The sequence below is a fragment of the Carassius auratus genome, unplaced genomic scaffold (genome assembly GCF_003368295.1).
Source record: "Carassius auratus strain Wakin unplaced genomic scaffold, ASM336829v1 scaf_tig00016667, whole genome shotgun sequence".
Classification (NCBI taxonomy): Eukaryota; Metazoa; Chordata; class Actinopteri; order Cypriniformes; family Cyprinidae; genus Carassius; species Carassius auratus.
In genome coordinates this window covers 85,470-107,028 of record NW_020524700.1, presented here as the reverse complement: position 1 = coordinate 107,028, position 21,559 = coordinate 85,470, and the positions used below count along the sequence as shown (strand labels likewise).

The 21,559-nt window shown below is 38.1% G+C and overlaps 10 non-coding genes across 10 annotated transcripts; all 10 read right to left on the bottom strand.

The window, feature by feature from the left end:
- Positions 1-573: 573 nt before the first annotated feature.
- trnag-gcc (transfer RNA glycine (anticodon GCC)) lies at positions 574-644 on the bottom strand. The gene has a single exon. It is a non-coding gene; the product is annotated as a tRNA-Gly (tRNA).
- Positions 645-781: 137 nt separating this feature from the next.
- On the bottom strand, positions 782-852 carry trnag-gcc (transfer RNA glycine (anticodon GCC)). The gene has a single exon. It is a non-coding gene; the product is annotated as a tRNA-Gly (tRNA).
- A 137-nt stretch (positions 853-989) lies between these two features.
- trnag-gcc (transfer RNA glycine (anticodon GCC)) lies at positions 990-1,060 on the bottom strand. Its single transcript has one exon. It is a non-coding gene; the product is annotated as a tRNA-Gly (tRNA).
- Positions 1,061-1,198: 138 nt separating this feature from the next.
- On the bottom strand, positions 1,199-1,269 carry trnag-gcc (transfer RNA glycine (anticodon GCC)). Its single transcript has one exon. It is a non-coding gene; the product is annotated as a tRNA-Gly (tRNA).
- A 138-nt stretch (positions 1,270-1,407) lies between these two features.
- On the bottom strand, positions 1,408-1,478 carry trnag-gcc (transfer RNA glycine (anticodon GCC)). Its single transcript has one exon. It is a non-coding gene; the product is annotated as a tRNA-Gly (tRNA).
- Positions 1,479-9,616: 8,138 nt separating this feature from the next.
- On the bottom strand, positions 9,617-9,688 carry trnad-guc (transfer RNA aspartic acid (anticodon GUC)). The gene has a single exon. It is a non-coding gene; the product is annotated as a tRNA-Asp (tRNA).
- A 472-nt stretch (positions 9,689-10,160) lies between these two features.
- trnag-gcc (transfer RNA glycine (anticodon GCC)) lies at positions 10,161-10,231 on the bottom strand. The gene has a single exon. It is a non-coding gene; the product is annotated as a tRNA-Gly (tRNA).
- A 1,629-nt stretch (positions 10,232-11,860) lies between these two features.
- On the bottom strand, positions 11,861-11,931 carry trnag-gcc (transfer RNA glycine (anticodon GCC)). The gene has a single exon. It is a non-coding gene; the product is annotated as a tRNA-Gly (tRNA).
- A 2,927-nt stretch (positions 11,932-14,858) lies between these two features.
- On the bottom strand, positions 14,859-14,930 carry trnad-guc (transfer RNA aspartic acid (anticodon GUC)). Its single transcript has one exon. It is a non-coding gene; the product is annotated as a tRNA-Asp (tRNA).
- A 333-nt stretch (positions 14,931-15,263) lies between these two features.
- Positions 15,264-15,334, bottom strand: trnag-gcc (transfer RNA glycine (anticodon GCC)). Its single transcript has one exon. It is a non-coding gene; the product is annotated as a tRNA-Gly (tRNA).
- Between the last annotated feature and the right edge of the window lie 6,225 nt (positions 15,335-21,559).

Sequence of the window (21,559 nt, the reverse complement as noted above, 5' to 3'; positions counted from 1 at the left end):
GGGGGTGTCAGCCACATTAAAAAAGTTAACAAGCTTAATTCATTTGTGGATTATTGCGCATTAGAGACGCGAACCGTTTAAAACGATTCAGTTCGATTTGGTGAACTGAATGATTCTTTCGCGAACCGGATATCCAGACTGCTTTGATTTGAACTCTCTCTCACACAGACACGGAAGAGAAGACAATGCTGAATAAAGTCGTTGTTTTTGCTATTTTTGGACCAAAATGTATTTTTGATGCTTCAAAAAATTCTAACTGACCCTCTGATGTCACATGGACTAGTTTGATGATGTTTTTCTTACCTTTCTGGACATGGACCGTATACCGTACACACAGCTTCAATGGAGGGACTGAGAGCTCTCGGACTAAATCTAAAATATCTTAAACTCTGTTGCGAAGATAAAAGGAGGTCTTGGACACTTAACCACCAATGCTCACATGACTGCGTTTCCCGCTCAGGAATTTTTGTGATGTCACAACCATCATTATCCTCTTAAATGCATTGAAAATAGACTACTTTATAATAAAAGTATTGGTGCCTCAGTGTGTAAAATCTGTTGAAAAGAAATTGTTGCATTGGCCGGGAATCGAACCCGGGCCTCCCGCGTGGCAGGCGAGAATTCTACCACTGAACCACCAATGCTCACATGACTGCATTTCCCGCTCAGGAATTTTTGTGATGTCACAACATCAATATCCTCTTAAATGCATTGAAAATAGACTACTTTATAATAAAAGTATTGGTGCTTCAGTGTGTAAAATCTGTTGAAAAGAAGTGGTTGCATTGGCCGGGAATCGAACCCGGGCCTCCCGCGTGGCAGGCGAGAATTCTACCACTGAACCACCAATGCTCACATGACTGCATTTCCCGCTCAGGAATTTTTGTGATGTCACAACATCAGTATCCTCTTAAATGCATTGAAAATAGACTACTTTATAATAAAAGTATTGGTGCTTCAGTGTGTAAAATCTGTTGAAAAGAAGCTGTTGCATTGGCCGGGAATCGAACCCGGGCCTCCCGCGTGGCAGGCGAGAATTCTACCACTGAACCACCAATGCTCACATGACCGCATTTCCCGCTCAGGAATTTTTGTGATGTCATAACCATCAGTATCCTCTTAAATGCATTGAAAATAGACTACTTTATAATAAAAGTATTGGTGCTTCAGTGTGTAAAATCTGTTGAAAAGAAGTTGTTGCATTGGCCGGGAATCGAACCCGGGCCTCCCGCGTGGCAGGCGAGAATTCTACCACTGAACCACCAATGCTCACATGACTGCATTTCCCGCTCAGGAATTTTTGTGATGTCACAACCATCAGTATCCTCTTAAATGCATTGAAAATAGACTACTTTATAATAAAAGTATTGGTGCTTCAGTGTGTAAAATCTGTTGAAAAGAAGTTGTTGCATTGGCCGGGAATCGAACCCGGGCCTCCCGCGTGGCAGGCGAGAATTCTACCACTGAACCACCAATGCTCACATGACTGCATTTCCCGCTCAGGAATTTTTGTGATGTCACAACCATCAGTATCCTCTTTAAAACATTGAAAATAGACTAATAAACTAAATAGTCATCCATTCAAAAGGCGTACTAACCCTAAAAATACTCACTTTTAACAGACCCCTGGACGTCCCAACGAGCCGCTTCCTCTTTGAACAAAGAAAGAAAAACATGAACAAATAAGTGAACATCAAACATATAAAGCACAACTGAAACAGCATAAAATATCTACTGACTTAAACTCTGGAGTCCCAGAACTACAAACAGCTATTAAAACTGTAAAAGTGAACTTATATTTGGAGAAAAATAAAAAAAACATTTTTGGACTGAGGTTTTAATATTTAATCAACCACTAGGTGGCGCACCACGTCTAACATTTAACATATTCCACACTTCTAATGATTATCATACTACCAATTATATTTGGTTTCAATTGTATATATTTGGTTTTGCATAATAGAACCTTTTCAAAAATATTCATAAGTTTTGTTCCTAATGACTTTGTTCCAATCAGAATTATATTCAAAATGGTCCTTGCTCTTCCAAGTCTTCATTGGGGGTAAGGGGGTGTTTCGTTGTCAACGGTTTAGAAGACATCAAATAAAGAACATTACACATCTAAACTAATCCACGTTCAGCTAAGTAACACATATTCAAAAATCAAATAAAACAAACCAATATAACATTTTATTCATGGGGATGAACACATAAACTAGCTTCATTATGAAGCCTCTTATTGAATGGATGTAAACATGTCCATCATCTCTAAAGGCTGGAATACACTACAGGACTTTGGCTCCGAATTTCCACTGATTTACACTCTGGAGAAGTTGACACAAGACGCCAAAGATCAGAGCCAGTCTGCTGATTAATTAACTTAAGTGATAACCATCAGTTCATATTTCAGTTATGTTTATGAAGTATTTACATAGATGTTCAATGTGGACGAGCGTAAAGAGAGCACACTGTGCATAATGGGAACAGAAACCATTTTTTTATAAGTTTCATTATAAAACTTCATTTTAAAAGTTTCATTCAATTGGGAGTCTATAAATGAAATGTGTGCCACCTCAAAATTTATTTGAGAGCATTTTTTGCAAGCGCAAATAATTGTAGAGGTGTGACCTGTTTTCATTTCTCTACAATTGCTGCACAGTATGTCCCTGCTGTGAGCTTACAGGCTCTCGACATTAATAGGTGAGTTTTTATTTTTATAACATATGATACAATAAAGTAACATTTACACAACCAAGAATGCTGTTTTCCTGAATATCCCGAAAAAAACTATCAAGACTACAAATGTGACGCTGATTTCATAAAACAGTTCAGTAAGCTGTAAAAAGTAGCTAAAATTAAATGGCTAACATTTTATACGCAATATTACGTTTTTGTTCTGTTTCAGCAGCGAGAATAATTCCAAACTAAGATCAAAGCAGAACTATGGCGCATTTCAAAAGAAAACAATCGTGCTTCATTATTGAATGATTCAGTACATGTACAAACTGTATCCAGTTGATTGCTGGAACAATCGTTATCGGCAGAAATCCATGCCGATAGTTCTCTGCGTTTTGTCCCTTGCTGGAGCAGTTAATAGTTTTTCTGAGTTGAGTCCGTTGCTGCAGCGGCTGAAAAGGCTCGGTTTTCATTATAAAGTGTGAGAGCGGTCTCTAGTGACTGACATCACTGACATCTGTTTTTTTAAGCCCTTTCCGTTTGCTCCATTTTTATACACTGAACTTCAAACTTATCTTTGACTCATTGTTCATTCTTGAAGTCAACTTGTGTCCGTTAGTGAATAAATAAACTATTTTAGATCGCTGCTCGAGTTGAACACAACGCGTCCGGAGAGTGTGAGTTCTGCTAGACTCAGCACTGCTCTTTTATTTTGATTAGATAGTCACCTGAATGTTCAATAATAGAAGCAGTTCAAGTGCGAGAGTATACATTGTGCTGGTATAATTGTAGTTCTGTTTTCCGCGATGCAGAAAAACGCGGACTACATTCACAAAAACAGAATTCACTCGGGTGATTTCACCATCTGTCATCTCACTAAAAGATGATGAGAGTCACTTAATGAGCATTTGACCATTTGATTCGAGCAAAGCATCATATCACATGCACAGAACACAGCATCCCGTCAAAATAAAAGTCTGTTTTTTTTAAGTCTATTTTTCAGTAGAATGCTACTACTATAATGAAACCATCATCATTTTTTTAAGGATTATTCACACAACATTTCTTCCATGCTTGATTTTGAATAGGAAATCCCCTTTGTTTGCCGAAAAAAGGTTTGCTTAATTTTCAGTAATTAAAAGACAAATAAAATTGATATTGTGACTGATTGATAACAATAAAAATGTAAATACACACAAATATAAGGGGGAAAATCATTAGGCTTCTTTAAGAAAAAATAAATTAAGTTGTTTTATGCATTCAAATAAACTTTTATACTTTTAACTTTTATTAAATTGATTTGAAAATGTATAAGTTTCATGATTATAATTAATTAGACTTGCTTTATTATTAAAAAACTTTAATTTAACTATTAAAAAGGAGTGGAGTAAAAAATAATAATAAAAAAAACAGATTCCAGAAAAATTAAATAGTATATTTTGGAAATAAATAAAAATGGAATTCAGGAAAAGATTAAAGGGATTTCATAGGGCCCTATAAGAGCGTGGTAATTTCAACATTTACTATTACTTTTTTGGTTAATATTTTTATTACTACTACTGCTAATAGTTTTGTTCCATACTGGGTTTTTTGTTCAGTATCCATTTGAAAAACTATCGGTTAATTAATCTGTATCGGCCAGTGTGGTTCAACCTAGGTATCGGTATCTGCAAAATCCAATATCGGTCGACCTCTAAAACAATAAGGCTACAAAATGTGTCTATTGCATGAACGCAGTCACCGGTATGACACGGTGTGTCTAAACCTCATTCAGCACAAATCCAAAATGTCAGTTTTCGGTACCGATACCAGTTAAAATCCATGGTTCTCAGGACCAATTTCGGTAACAGCAAAACATAAAAGTATGCTAATTAAAAAAAAACACGTTTTTTTAATCCATCCATCCATTCATCATTTTCCGCTTATCCGGGACCGGGTCACGGGGGCAACAGTCTAAACAGAGACGCCCAGACTTCCCTCTCCCTAGCCACTTCCTCCAGCTCTTCCGGGGGGACCCCGAGGCGTTGCCAGGCCAGCCGGGAGACATAGTCCCTCCAGCGTGTCCTAGGTCTTCCCCGGGGCCTCCTCCCGGTGGCATCCGAAATAGAAGCCTGAGCCACCTCAGCTGGCTCCTCTCGATGTGGAGGAGTAACGGCTCTACTCTGAGCTCCTCCCGAGTGACCGAGCTTCTCACCCTATCTCTAAGAGAGCGCCCAGCCACCCTGCGGAGAAGGTTTATTTCGGCTGCCTGTATCCGGGATCTTATCCTTTCGGTCATGACCCACAGCTCATTACCATAGGTGAGAGTAGGAATGTAGATTGACCAGTAAATCGAGAGCTTTGCCTTACAGCTCAATCTACCGTTCCATCCTTCCCTCACCCGTGAACAAGACCCAAGATACCTGAACTCCTCCACTTGAGGCAGGAACTCTCCACCAACCTGAAGTGGGCAATCCACCCTTTTCCAACTGAGAACCATGGCCTCGGACTTGGAGGTGCTGATTCTCATCCCAGCCGATTCACACTCGGCTGCAAACCGTCCCAGTGCACGCTGAAGGTCCTGGTCTGAGGAGGCCAACACGAAAACATCATCCGTAAAAAGCAGCGATGAAATCGTATGGTCCCCAAACCGGACACTCTCCGGCCCTTGGCTGCGCCTAGAAATTCTGTCCATAAAAATTATGAACAGAACCGGTGACAAAGGGCAGCCCTGCCGGAGTCTAACATGCACCAGGAACAGGTCTGACTTACTGCCGGCAATGCGTACCAAGCCCTTGCTCCGGTCATACAGGGAGCGAACAGCCCTAAGCAGGGGGCCGCCGACCCTATACTCCCAGAGCACCCTCCACAGGATGCCACGAGGAACACGGTCAAATGCCTTTTCCAAATCCACAAAACACATGTGGACTGGTTGGGCAAACTCCCATGAACCCTCCAGCACCCTGGAAAGGATATAGAGCTGGTCAAGTGTTCCATGACTGGGACGAAAACCACACTGTTCCTCCTGAATCCGAGGTTCCACTATCGGCCGAATTCTCCTCTCCAGTACCCAGTCATAGACTTTCCCGGGGAGGCTGAAAAGTGTGATCCCCCTATAGTTGGAACACACTCTCCGGTCCCCCTTCTTAAAAGAGGGACCACCACCCCGGTCTGCCAGTCCAGAGGTACTGTCCCCAACCACCATGCAATGTTGCAGAGACATGTCAGCCAAGACAGCCCAACAACATCCAGAGACTTGAGGTACTCAGGGTGGATCTCATCCACCCCCGGTGCCTTGCCACCGAGGAGCTTTTTAACTACCTCGATGACTTCAGCCCGGGTGATGGACAAGTTTTCCTCCGAGTCCCCAGCCACTGCCTCCTCAACAGAAGACAAGTTGGTGGGATAGAGGAGATCCTCGAAGTATTCCTTCCACCGCCCGACGATATCCCAAGTTGAGGTCAACAGGTGCCCATCTCCACTGTAAACAGTGTTGGTAGGCAACTGCTTCCCCCTCCTGAGGCATCGAACGGTTTGCCAGAATCTCTGAGGCCAACCATTAGTCTTTCTCCATGGCCTCACCGAACTCCTCCCAGACCCGATTTTTTTTGCCTCCATGACAACCCGGGCTGCAGTCCGCTTGGCCTGTCGGTACCTGTCAGCTGCCTCCAGAGTCCCACAAGCCATCCAGGCCCGATAGGACTCCTTCTTCAGTTTGACGGCATCCTTTACTTCCGGTTTCCACCACCGGCTTCAGGGATTGCCGCCTTGAAAGGCACCGGAGACCTTACGGCCACAGCTCCGAGCGCCGCTTTTTTTTACTGTGTACTCAAACAGAAACTCCTAAAGTTTGGATATTTTCTTTAGAAAGTTGTGTCTCTGTGTTTTACACTTCCAAATAAATTTTGTTTACATATACCATTCCCCAAGCAAGTTATAGTCATTTATTACAATATTGTTATCGACGCTTTTAAGTGAAAAACAGGCCTATTTTAACAATAGAGGTGTGTCCAAAAACATTTTCATGAGTAAAGAAAATGGAAAGAGTGTTATATGATAACAAAACCAAACAAAACAAGTTTTTTTCTTCTTCTGAGAAATATACTTTCAATCTGAATATGAACAATAAACACAAACTATGCAGCATATAGTAAAAACAACTGCACAAATTTTGTTTAACAATACAGTGAAAATGATTCACAAACTACACACAAAATGAGTGAGAAATATTCAGAGTGCATCAGAAAAAAATTGTGCAAACTATCTTTATGAACTATATAATTATATAAACATAATATGCATAATATAAATGATAGATCAGCTGACTGTAATCTGCATCAGCATCGATTTTACCGGGACATCGCCTAGCGTCCCAAGACTTAAGTCCCAGTGCTTTATCAGATATGTACCACTGTTTCAGCCTTGGCTTTGATTGGTTTTATGTCAAAGTACTCTGTCGTGTGTTGTTTTGTGCTTTTTCAGAGAGTTTTCTCATGCAAATGTTTTATTTTGTGTTTGTTTTCGTGCACTCATGACAGACTTTACTTTCACTTTGTTTTTGTTCGTATTTTTTTTAAAGAAACATGTTAAGTAGTATTTCAAAATACTACTTATTGGTTTAATATGGGAGAGTTTGAACAAATCTGGGCTCGTGGGTGGGTGTACGTGTCAATAATCATTTCTGTTTGGCTGAGAGAAACGAATGCATTGATTCTCTGAAACGTGGAGAATCTCTGCTTTACATCACTTTTCCAAGCCTTCAGATTGGATTAGCGGTTCAAAGGTTATTAAACATTAAAGAATAATAGCTATTTTTAGCCGTGGGTGGCTGTCTCGGTCTTTGAGGGTTAATTTATTAAATTTAAACACGCTTGGTAAATAAAGGGGATTTGCTATTAAAAAGTTTTATAATTTTTTTCAACAATAGTAGCAGTATCGCATACATTCTACTAAATAATAGTAATATTTCTAGCACAATGAAACACAATGAAACATAAAAAAATTACTTATTTTGACGAGTTGCCATGAATACCTTGAAAGGGATAGTTCACCCAAAACTCAAAATTATGTCATTAATAACTCACCCTTGTGTCGTTCCAAACCAGTAAGACCTCCGTTCATCTTCAGAACACAGTTTAAGATATTTAAGATTTACTTACGGTCTACTGTCCATGTCCAGAAAGGTAAGAAAAACATCATCAGAGTAGTCCATGGGACATCAGAGGGTCAGTTAGAATATTTTGAAGCATCGAAAATACATTTTGGTCCAAAACTAGCAAAAACTACGACTTTATTCAGCATTGTCTGTTGTGAGAGAGTTCAAATCAAAGCAGTTTGTGATATTCGGTTCGCGAACGAATCATTCGATGTAAGCGGATCTTTTTGAACCAGTTCACCAAATCGAACTGAATCGTTTTATTAACGGTTCGCCTCTCCAATACGCATTAATCCACAAATTACTTAAGCTGTTAACTTTTTTAATGTGGCTGACACTCCCTCAGAGTTCAAACAAACCAATATCCCGAAGTAATTCATTTACTCAAACAGTACACTGACTGAACTGCTGTGAAGAGAGAACTGAAGATGAACACCGAGCCGAGCCAGATAATTAACAATAGACTGACTCATTCATTAGATCGCTAAACTCCAGTTTGTTAAGTGTTTCCTGACCCATTAGCCGTGTTTCCACTGGCGAGCTTAAACCGGGCGTGCTAGTGCGGGCCAGGGCCAGCCGCGTTTCCACTGTCACTTCCGGGGCTTGATCGTGCCTGATCGGGGCTTCCTCGGGGCCAACGGCCAGGTTTTTTCGGCCCGACGAAATCCTTGGGCCAAAGAGGGCCAGCTGGGGCTAGAGGAGGGGTTATGAACAAAGCCGGAGTTTCTCAGCGTGTGGAGAGCGTCAGCGCGGATCATTTCAAAAAGATAACAGCTTTAACACCAGCATTAAAGACGTTTTAAAATCAGTTGAGCTCAAAACGTACTCTTAGTCAACAGCAAGTCAACAGCAAGTGTTTGAAATAACATGATCCGATGTGGATTATAATCACTAAACAAGGCAGAAATATTTATAAGCGATGTAAAAGACTATGCACACTAAACATTAACATTACAATGGTAAACATGGTAAATATGACCGCTTGGAGAATTCAGACATCAGCTTCTTATTCTCTATCACAATTGTGTATTTATTAAGTAACATTTTATCGGTCCTCTCGTTTCAAGTGTTTAGCTCCACGTAGCCTATCATAAAAATATAATAATGTTTTTGTTCGGAAGCCTTTATAAAAAAAAAAAAAGATATTATCATTCATTCTTAATGTGACGTATAGGCTACTGTGACTACAAAAAAGCAGTTACAGACTCGACCGAATAAGCAGGCTATTTTCATAAGTGTTCAAAATAAATAAAATAGATATAAGTGAATTTATGTGTGATTAATTTTGAGTCTTGATAAATTAAATCAATATGATCAATGTATCACTTATTTTATAGTTAAAACATCGATGCTTTTGAATTTGAATATTTAACAAAGCATGCAACAAACGGCCGCTTTTATCATGTTCGTTTTGTGATTGCGCATGTTCCAGTGATTTATTTCTTATTAGTTTTCTGATAACTTCTCTTTGTTAGTGAAATAACGAGGTTGCATGACGTTGTTCTGAGAGGCGTGTAAAGGGCGTGTTTTAGTGACGTGCAGCGGAGCTACAGGCTCCACTGTGGAAACCCTGAGCTACTCTGGCCTCGGTGCCACTGGCTCGAGGCTATGAGCATTGTTCTGACCAATGTGTAGTCTAATGTAGAAGATTAGCATCTTTTCAAAAGTTAAGCGATCTACTAATGAGGTGTTTTGTCTTATTTTAAGATAAAAACAAGTATGTTATTCACAGGCGATCTTTATATATTAAAGCAGGAGTCTATAAATGAGTTTTCCTGTGAACACAAAGGGAGAAAAAAGCATTTTCTCCCCGTCGGGGAATCGAACCCCGGTCTCCCGCGTGACAGGCGGGGATACTTACCACTATACTAACGAGGAGTGAGGGCACACACATTGTTGTATCTATTTCCTGCTACGCCAGACTCACTGCGTGTCTTCTGATGTTAAAAACAAGAGGAAAAACTGGTTTTGTAGCATTGCAGTAACAACAAAACACTGTTTAACTCATATCTTACCCTCATCTTGTATTGCGGTGATTATATCATGGTCTCCAGATGAATCTCCTATGTTGTATCGCTCAATTACACACAGGATCTGAAATCAACACCCAAACACAGCAGTTAGCACAATACTGAACTGAAATATGCTTTGTTGACCGTCAAATTAATTTAAGATCTGTAAATGTAAAGGGACCTTAATAAAAGAACCTGCCAGTGACGTGTGTTTGGTGAATGAATGAACATTGATGGTGATTCCATATTAAAAAGTTCGGTTTGCTTCCTGTTTGTAGATCACTTTAAAATAAAAGTATTGGTGCTTCAGTGCGTAAAATATGTTCAAAAGAAGTTGTTGCATTGGCCGGGAATCGAACCCGGGCCTCCCGCGTGGCAGGCGAGAATTCTACCACTGAACCACCAATGCTCACATGACATATTCTCCCGCTCAGGAATTTTTGTAAGTATCCTCTAAAACGTATTGAAATTACACTAAAAAAGTCATCCATTCAAAAGGCGGACTAACCCTTAAAATACTCACTTTTAACAGACCCCTCGACGTCACAACGAGCCGCTTCCTCTTTGAACAGAGAAAGAAAGACATGAACAAAGGTGAACATCAAACATATTAAGTAATTACATTTGTAATTATTAAAGTAATAATTCATATAAAGCACAACTGAAACAGCATTAAATATCTACTGACTTAAACTCTGGAGTCCCAGAACTACAAACAGCTATCAAAACTGTAAAAGTGAACTTATATTTGGAGAAAGACGTTTTTGGACTGAGGGTTTAATATTTAATCAACCACTAGGTGGCACACCACGTCTAACTTTTAACATTGTGCTCATCATACTACCACTTATATTTGGTTTCAAATTATATATATACTTGATATGAATAGTTTTCACAAACCAGGGTTCTGGGGTAGAAAGTATTTCTCAATTTTACAAATTTATAAAAAGTGAGTCAGTATCAACTTATTCTGTCCATACAGCCTATAAAAACAGTATTGATGTGTTTCACAACACTTAAGAAAGTTATTCTTAGTAAGTGTGGGTCATTTGTTGTGATTCTGGAGACTCAAGGTTGCAGTTCCTTCACACTTCACATTTATTCTCAATTGTTTTGCAGTTAACATGCATCTTTTCTTCTCCACCTGTTTTTATTTTTCTGACCCAATGAGCATTGTTCTGTCCAATGGTTATGCCTTAACTTTGTAATGTTTGTAGTGCATTAGTTCTGAATTTCTCATGGGGATTTATCATTGTTGACTTCTCAGTCTGAGTTCAGCCTCTTTTTTGGCTCATTTCATCTGTAAAATAAAACCTGCTTAATAATTCTGCACACGTTAATAAGTAGTTTCTCATTTCCAGCCTTCATGGACAACTATGTATCACTTCTGTCTCTTTAAGACCTAATGCACAGATCAATATACTGTTACACATGGCTCTATATTTACTTTCATTTTAAGGAGCGCTTGACCTACTAATCAAAACAAAATTTTAATAAAAAATGAAGCCTTCTAATACGATGTAACACATGACTCAAAGCGATTTACAGGGGCTTTTTTAACCTTTGAAATTATTTATACTACAGAGGGGGCACAGAAGAACACAAAAGTGGACCATAAGTTAATTTTTTGATGTTTAATGGTGGCATGAATGCAAATAAATTCACACATTAATGTGGAGGTTATTGTTTTGAATGTCAAATTTTTTAATGCAGAAATATTAAATTATTTAAATGACTGAAATAAAACCCCAGCAGGTGGCAGCGAGTCACTGATTTTATCACTGAATCATTAATTCAATTGATTCATTTGAACGGCTGATTCATTCCTTCATCTGTTAACACCAGAACCTGCCGGGAAGAGTATAATTATATTGTATAGCCACAATCCTGTGCAAATTCAAGTCCTGCTCTGTGTTCTCGGCTCATAACCCATCTGTGAATTATATCTTAAAAAGTTCGGTTTGCTTCCTGTTTGTAGATCATTTTATGATAAAAGTATTGGTGCTTCAGTGTGTAAAATATGTTGAAAAGAAGTTGTTGCATTGGCCGGGAATCGAACCCGGGCCTCCCGCGTGGCAGGCGAGAATTCTACCACTGAACCACCAATGCTCACATGACTGCGTTTCCTGGTCAGGAATTTTTGTGATGTCACAACCATCTGTATTCTCTTAAACGTATTGAAAATAGACTAATAAACTAAATAGTCATCCATTCAAAAGGCGTACTAACCCTAAAAATACTCACTTTTAACAGACCCCTGGACGTCACAACGAGCCGCTTCCTCTTTGAACAAAGAAAGAAAAACATGAACAAATAGGTGAACATCAAACATATAAAGCACAACCGAAACAGCATAAAATATCTACTGACTTAAACTCTGTAGTCCCAGAACTACAAATAGCTATCAAAACTGTAAAAGTGAACTTATATTTGGAGAAAACCGTTTTTGGACTGAGGCTTAAATATTGAATCAACCACTAGGTGGCGCACCACGTCTAACTTTTAACATTATATGCCACACTTCTAATGATTATCATGATACCAATTATATTTGGTTTGAAGTAATATATATATTATATGCAAAATATATCTGACTTTAATAATTGAAATAACGTATTTAATACAGAAGTGTGGCGACGCTCCATAAGATCACGAAAAATAAAGAAGGATGTCAACGCATTCTGTTTGTTTGCTTTATATTACAAGAGCACAAATCTTCTGTTTTTTTTTGTTTATAGTGTGCACACATGAAAGTAAACAGTTTTGCTAGAAATATTTTAGTTTTTTCTGTCTCAGGAGCCTGGTTTACACGTATATTCTAGCAATTCAAACTTACATCGCAGTCTGTCAAAATAAAATACTGTCAACTAAACATTTAAAAGGTTACACTGATCAGTTTAAATAGACCAGTATATATCCCCTTTGAAAGCATACTAGCGCGTGTGTAGCCACATGACTCTGCCCCGTCCAGTCAGTGGCATAAAAGCAAAACACGGAGGTGAACGCCGGTTCAACACATAGTGATGGCCTTGCGTCTTCACTAAACTTTGTCAGTTGTATTTGTTTTATGGTTTGGACGTTCAAGCGATTAGATGATCGGATGTGTATTATTATATCGAGCTACATTGTTGGCGCAGCTGCATTGTGGCACAAACACTCATATAAACAGTAGATGTGAAGATCACGCGCACAGAGGAACACAAAAACTAGTTGTCAGCACTGTCCTGTGATTTAGCACTAAAGTAGCTTAGAATCTCAAAACTTATTATAGCATATTTTTCTAATTTTAAGGAACTAGGCTATTTACAACCCACAGCTTCACAATAATATAGAGACAGTATGACTAATTCACACACGCAATCACTTGTACTGGTACTTGTGCCAATTTATCTTTATCTGATCTTTATTTATCTCTTACACCGAGCAATAATCTATAAGAAATGTTACGAGTGCGCTATGATGTCAGATCGCGCTTTCAATAGGACAAAATAACCCACCTTTAATAGTCGATCTCAACCGTCTGGCTGAGGCCAGTCTAAAAAGACGATCAGGACAGTTGACAGAACGCTGCTGCATGTCGTCATGAGAGCGTATCATTTTCACGTGTTATTAAGCCTGGCCACTTCCCAATTTAACCTTTCAAAAAACATTAAAGCATTCAAACAAGACAACCTGACCCCAGCTACGGCCCTGCTTACAGTACAAACCTTGCCAGTGAACTATGAGGGCAAAAAAAAAAAAAACAGAAACAAAATAATCGTTCATTAATCGTAATCGAGGTAAAATGTTCAATTAATCGAGGTTTTGACTTTAGGCCATAATCGTCCAGCCCTACCTCCAAATAAATCTAGCCAAAGCCACGCTTGTTTGTCCTCATCTGCACACATGTACTGTCACGATCTAATGCACTGTAAATGCCGGATTTTTAAGGAATACCAAAGACTTTTGCACTGTCTGTTTATATTATGAAAACTGGTAAATATAACAGTGAAATTCCTAGGGGTGTGCCGGTTTCAGAATTGGTGATGACGGTTATGACGTGAGTCAAATGTGACGGTTCATGTGACCCGCCCGCCATCCGCTGATGGTTTTGCGGTCTATGCTTTGCTGATGCGAGCCGCAAAAAAAAAAAAAAAAAAAAAAAAAAAAAGCCATTGTCTGTTCTAGAAAGGATGCAGCAAAGATATTTAATGCTAGAGTATGAGGCATAGGCCTACGCTGAGTTTCATTTACAATGAGATGCGCTCTAGTTCACAGTGCTTCCATGTAACGGTTATCATTGTCTGCTATATTTGCTTTTTATTTATTAAAATACATGCAATTGGTTGATGAAACATCTATTAAAATTAAGATAAAATTTGTTCAAAACGAAATTAGTTTTTAAGAAAGGTTTTCTACAAAGCAAAATTTAATGAAGTGGTAAATATCATGTCTGACGATTTACAAAACTTCATTAAGTGGTAAAAACCATGTCTCCCGATATATTGCGCATCTGATGATCCTATCTAAAAAATGAAAATAATTTTTGATAAAAAATGTTTGTAAAAAATATTTTAATGACACGGTTTTGGCGGTTATAGAGTTCTAATGACGGTGTTCAACTATAACCGCCGGTCTCACGGTTATATACTAACCGTCACACCCCTAGAAATTCCCTAATAGTAATTCCAAATGGCCATCGTCCGTTTCTCTATTCATACAACAGCGGTCAAGTAAGTGCATTTATTCTGTGATCTCAATCGCAAACAATACAGTCGAAATGTTATGACAGAACACAGACCGGCTGAACGACGCTTTCATTAGATCGCTAAACTCCAGTTTAAGTGTTTCCTGACCCAATGAGCATTGTTCTGACCAATGTGTAGTCTAATGTAGAAGATTAGCATCTTTTCGTAAGTTAAACGATCTACTAATGAGATGTTTTGTCTTATTTTAAGATAAAACAAGTATGTTATTCACAGGCGATCTTTATATCTTACATCAGGAGTCTATAAATGAGTTTTCCTGTGAACACAAAGGGAGAAAAAAAGCATTTTCTCCCCGTCGGGGAATCGAACCCCGGTCTCCCGCGTGACAGGCGGGGATACTTACCACTATACTAACGAGGAGTGAGGGCACACACATTGTTGTATCTATTTCCTGCTACGCTCGACTCACTGCGTTTCTTCTGATGTTAAAAACAAGAGGAAAAACTGGTTTTGTAGCATTGCAGTAACAACAAAACACTGTTTAACTCATATCTTACCCTCATCTTGTATTGCGGTGATTATATCATGGTCTCCAGATGAATCTCCTATGTTGTATCGCTCAATTACACACAGGATCTGAAATCAACACCCAAACACAGCAGTTAGCACAATACTGAACTGAAATATTTGTAGATCATTTTATAATAAAAGTATTGGTGCTTCAGTGTGTAAAATCTGTTGAAAAGAAGTTGTTGCATTGGCCGGGAATCGAACCCGGGCCTCCCGCGTGGCAGGCGAGAATTCTACCACTGAACCACCAATGCTCACATGACTGCTTTTCCCGCTCAGGAATTTTTGTGATGTCACAACCATCTGTATTCTCTTAAACGTATTGAAATTCGACTAAAAAGTCATCCATTCAAAAGGCAGACTAACCCTAAAAATACTCACTTTTAACAGACACCTCGACGTCCCAACAAGCTGCTTCTCCTTTGAACAGAGAAAGGAAAACATGAACAAATAGGTGAACATAAAACATATAAAGCACAACTGAAACAGCATTAAATATCTACTGACTTAAACTCTGGAGCCCAGAACTACAAATAGCTATTAAAACTGTAAAAGTGAACTTATATTTGGAGAAAACCGTTTTTGGACTGAGGGTTTAATATTTAATCAACCACTAGGTGGCGCACCACGTCTAACTTTTAACATTATATGCCACACTTCTAATGATTATCATGATACCAATTATATTTGATTACAATTGTATATATTTGGTTTTGCATAATTTAACCTTTTAAAGTTTTTAATTAATATGAATAGTTTCCACAAACAGAATACAGATTTGACTGAGATTAACTTCTGTTAAGATACAGGTCTTTATCAGGTGATGTCACACTCACGAGAATCAAAGTGCATTTTGGGTATTTTTCCTGGGTCAGAATTGGTCTTCGGTGGTGGCTGACCGACATGGTCATCCACACACAGCAAAGAATACCCTAGTACCCACATGATTGCAAGCCCAATATTTACAATAAATGTTAAATTTAATATAAATAGAAAGAAACTAGGGGTGGCACGGTTCAACTTTTTCACGGTTCAGTTTGTTTCACGGTTTAAGAGTCACGGTTTTCGGTTCGGTTTGGTATGTGCTATGTTTATGGAAAAACTATACTTTCTAATAATAATAATAATAAAAAAATTCTACTACAAGCAACTGCACAAATAAATACAATAGAGCAAAGATACAAACAGTGATTTACCTTTTTTTTTCTTGGGCAGGTCTAGCATAAGTTTTTAGGTACAGAAATTGAATAAAGTAATCAAATGTAAAACAGCATTGCATATAGGACTGTATAAATTAAAGATTGTTCTTTATTAACGTTATAAAAGCTCTTTAATCAAGAGTTGAACCCAGTTTGTTTTACGTGCTATTTATAGCAAACCATATTACAGATGCTTTGTCAAATTTAAATTTGCACGAGCCGTGTGTGGTGAACCAAATGGCTTGGTTTAAAAACAAAAAACCCTAAAAGCAGTTTTTTTTATCCTATTTATTCATGAAATTTTTTTTATTGTCATCCTTTTATTGCCCTCTTTACAAAAAAAAAGCTGTGATTTTTTTCCATGACTGGCTGTCATAGTTTAGAAAGATAAAATAATTTTTTGATAGACCTGATAATAATTTTAGTATAATCATATCAATTGCAAACGTAGCGTTAAAAGGTGTAATAGTGTTATTTTTTACCATATAAAATGTAATAAATTAGCAGCTAGCTAGCAACAACTTTCTTTGTGCTTTGATCTAGTTTAATCTCACTCCAGTCTAACTTTAAACTAAATGGTTTTATAGGTAATTAAGTGCACATTGTCTTAGGCCTATACATACTGAGGATTATTAAGGCTAAATTTTACTAAACACTCTTGCTAAATGTGAGTAAGCACACTTACTTTCTCATTTCATTATTTTCGCGTTTATTTTAAGTTATGTCAGCTGCATGTGCGGAATGCTTGTCACAAGTTGTAAGAGAAGATAAGGCAACTTTTTTTTGACTGTAATTCACACCCAGCGGTAATTCAGCCAAAAAGATTTTCCCGAATGCACCATGTGAAACGTGAATTTGGTCTTCGGTCATTCCGACTAGGATGAGTAGATTTTGATGCGAGGAGAGAGCAAAGACAGAACTGAAGACGGAGAGTGCGCGCGCGGGGGAGGGGCGCTGTGCTCGTTCTCTCCGTCACTCCGTCAGTCGTCTGCTTCACTCACAAAACCCAATTACAGATCAAATTAGGCTTTGGCGGAACAAAAAATCGTTTTAAAAAAATTTCAATGTAGGAAAAACCCTGGTAAGGCACTATTTGTAAGGTATAAGTAAGTGGGGGTGGTTAAGAAAAAACCCATTGCAGCCAGCTGAGACGATGACCCACCAGACCAGAGGAGATGAGCTTCACACTGAAGGCCGAAGGAGAGTGGAGATCCGACCCTAATTAAATACTAATTCAAGACCTCTATGATCAATAGAAAGTTACAAGATGAGTTTGATTGAGATTTGAGCTAAATTCTAGAGTAAGTGTACTCTAGAGTTGAGAAGCCCTGCCATAAAGTTTTTTTTTTTATTTCCTTATGCTGCTTTTCATGTCAGACATAAGAAAAATTCTCACTTCATTTTAAATACTCGTGTTAACCCTTTGCACCTCAGATTGGATCTGTTTACATGGACACTACTAATCTGATCGTAATAGGACTAGAAGCACAATCAGAAAAAAGTGACATGTAAACACGTCAATCGGATTTAATTGGCCATATCTGACTTAAATTTCTCGATCAGATTGTAAGGGGGGGTTTATTCCTTTTATAATCGGAGCGAGGGTATATGTAAACACTTGATGGGATTGTAAACCAAAACTGGAAAGTACTGCGCATGCGCAGTGATGTAGAAATAGCGTAATAACGTATGACGTGCGGAACGAGCTGTTCTTCCAGGTGAATAAAGTGTCATGAATAAGTGTCCTGTCATTATAAATCTCCCCTTTCACTCAGTGTAAGTGAAGTGGAACGGGAGTCCTTGTTTGATGACTCGTTTTGGGTGCAGGAATGTTTTTTTAAGTAACATTAAGCAGCACAACAGTCCATGCGCTGGTTGTCGCCTAATTAGGACCCGAAGTAGATGTGCTTTTTAAAACAGCATGCGGCAGCAGCGGGAAACTGTATATTCATGCAGTGCGCATATCTCAAAAGGGTAAATCCGATCAAAAGCTTGTGACATAAATGTGCACATAAACCCAATCACTTTATTTAGCATTCATTAAAAACACTACATTCAGCTTCGTCAATCCGAATGAATTTATTTCGGATGGAAGCACAAAGTGTCCATGTAAACACACCTAATGTTTTAGACAACAGTGACAGAGACAAAATTATGCCTCACTAGTTTGTGGAGTCCTTTGGACAAAATAGCATTTATTTAGACTGTTTTGAGATTTTCACAGAGAAACCATTCAGTGTGAAAGTGTGTCAAAATATCTAGCATTAATAATAAAGCATGTAAGCCATTTTCATAATTGTGTTTTTGATTGTCTCCTTGTTATCAGCCAAATGAAGTATGGAAAATTGTAAAGAAGCAGGGCAAGGTTTAATGGTAGAAACTCACATGATGCAATTACTTACAATTGTGCAAATTATTTGTGCAAATAAATGGTAGACAAAAGCAGAACATGTAAATAATATCAGTTTTTGTATACTGTAAGCAGAGGATAATCACATATCCAACGGGGTTGGAGGCACTCAAACTTTTTGCCTCAGGTAGTATGGATTAGTGTTACTTTTTAATCATCAGTGACAAATTATATAAATTACGATTCCTAAAAAATTGCTGAGATTACATTAGTACCTTACCTACTTGGTTTGCATCTGTTTTCTCCATGATGACGATTAAACCGTTTTTTACTACATGGCTCTGTCCACTTTCAGTTCACTGCTCAATACAACGATACCTTCAAATGCACCTCGGTGACGTCACACAATATACATACGACACGTGACTGACAAAGAGCGATTAAAGTATGACGGTTAATAACCCCATAAAGCCTGATGTCATTAAGGGAAAATATATATATATTACATAAAACTTAACGTTGGAAGACGTTTGGTCTTGTGTGGTCACTAGAGTGCACTTCAAACCCAATAGTCTTGAAAACTACGTTATACCGATGGTTAAAAAACGAATCAATTAACGTTAAACAAGTGCAAAGAAAACTAGCGTTTTAATTTGAAAAGCGGGTCTATTTGGATAACTTACCTTGATCGTGATTTCGCACTGAATAAAGACAACTGTGAGCAAGAAACGTGTAAACAACTCCATATGATTTACGTAGCACCAGCCTAAGAAACATCTTATAAAAATAACATTATCTTCTTGTAATAAAGGCACGATTATTTAATGTAAATCTTAATAAGTACGTTAAGCTAGTAAATGTTAATGTTACACGACGTTATGTAAAAAAAAAAAGCTAGTCACGTCTTTAGACCTACGCACCATCATTTGAGCCTAAAATTACGTTGATTGTGCTTTTATCAAATAAAGTTCGGGAGAAAACCTTCGATTAAAAAAACTTTTTTTTTTAACGTCAACTTAAAACCCGTTTGGTTTAGTTTTCGACCAAACGTAGAAACTTATCGATACTCACCAACAAGACGGAGCGGTGCATAATCTTCAGATATCCTTCATATTCTCCCAAACGTTGATTTCGACGCCAAACTACTTAAAACACGTTAGAATTTCATTCAGGATTGTATTCGACATAAGAATGGACAACTTTTTGCAGAAATAATCGCTAATTATCGTCTTCTCCGTCCTGTGGTGAAACGCGCTGTCCTCCTCCTCACTATCCTCAATGGCGTCCGTTGAGATTTGAACTTTAAGTGGCGGGAAATAAAATGTAAATTAAAACCGAACAAAACGAAAACTAATTTTTTTTTTTTTTTTTTTACAATTTTGTTGTATTTAATACTTTGTATTTTTTTGGTAGGTGAAGACTACAGAACTGTAAAGAAACCCCTTACGTCTAAATATTTGACAATATTCAGACCAGTTTATTTATGATCCAGAATCAGATCCAGAGGCTGAAACTGAACGAAAGCAGTAGCAGCAACTTTTATCTTTATAGAAAGATAAAATAATTTTTTGATAGACCTGATAATAATTTTAGTATAACCATATCAATTGAAAACATAGCGTTAAAAGGTGTAATAGTGTTATTTTTTACCATATAAAATGTAATAAATTAGCAGCTAGCTAGCAACAACTTTCTTTGTGCTTTGATCTAGTTTCATCTCACTCCAGTCTAACTTTAAACTAAATGGTTTTATAGGTAATTAAGTGCACATTGTCTTAGGCCTATACATACTGAGGATTATTAAGGCTAAATTTTACTAAACACTCTTGCTAAATGTGAGTAAGCACACTTACTTTCTCATTTCATTATTTTCGCGTTTATTTTAAGTTATGTCAGCTGCATGTGCGGAATGCTTGTCACAAGTTGTAAGAGAAGATAAGGCAACTTTTTTTTGACTGTAATTCACACCCAGCGGTAATTCAGCCAAAAATATTTTCCCGAATATACCATGTGAAACGTGAATTTGGTCTTCGGTCATTCCGACTAGGATGAGTAGATTTTGATGCGAGGAGAGAGCAAAGACAGAACTGAAGACGGAGAGTGCGCGCGCGGGGGAGGGGCGCTGTGCTCGTTCTCTCGTCACTCTGTGAGTCGCCTGCTTCACTCACAAAACCCAATTACAGATCATATTAGGCTTTGGCGGAACAAAAAATCGTTGTAAAAAAAATTTCAATGTAGGAAAAACCCTGGTAAGGCACCATTTGTAAGGTATAAGTAAGTGGGGGTGGTTAAGAAAAAACCCATTGCAGCCAGCTGAGACGATGACCCACCAGACCAGAGGAGATGAGCTTCACACTGAAGGCCGAAGGAGAGTGGAGATCCGACCCTAATTAAATACTAATTCAAGACCTCTATGATCAATAGAAAGTTACAAGATGAGTTTGATTGAGATTTGAGCTAAATTCTAGAGTAAGTGTACTCTAGAGTTGAGAAGCCCTGCCATAAAGTTTTTTTTTATTTCCTTATGCTGCTTTTCATGTCAGACATAAGAAAAATTCTCACTTCATTTTAAATTCTCGTGTTAACCCTTTGCACCTCAGATTGGATCTGTTTACATGGACACTACTAATCCGATCGTAATAGGACTAGAAGCACAATCAGAAAAAAGTGACATGTAAACACGTCAATCGGATTTAATTGGCCATATCTGACTTAAATTTCTCGATCAGATTGTAAGGGGGGGTTTATTCCTTTTATAATCGGAGCGAGGGTATATGTAAACACTTGATGGGATTGTAAAGAATGTAGAAATTAGTGTAGTGATGTAGAAATAGCGTAATGACGTATGACGTGCGGAACGAGCTGTTCTTCCAGGTGAATAAAGTGACATAAATAAAGTGTCCTGTCATTATAAATCTCCCCTTTCACTC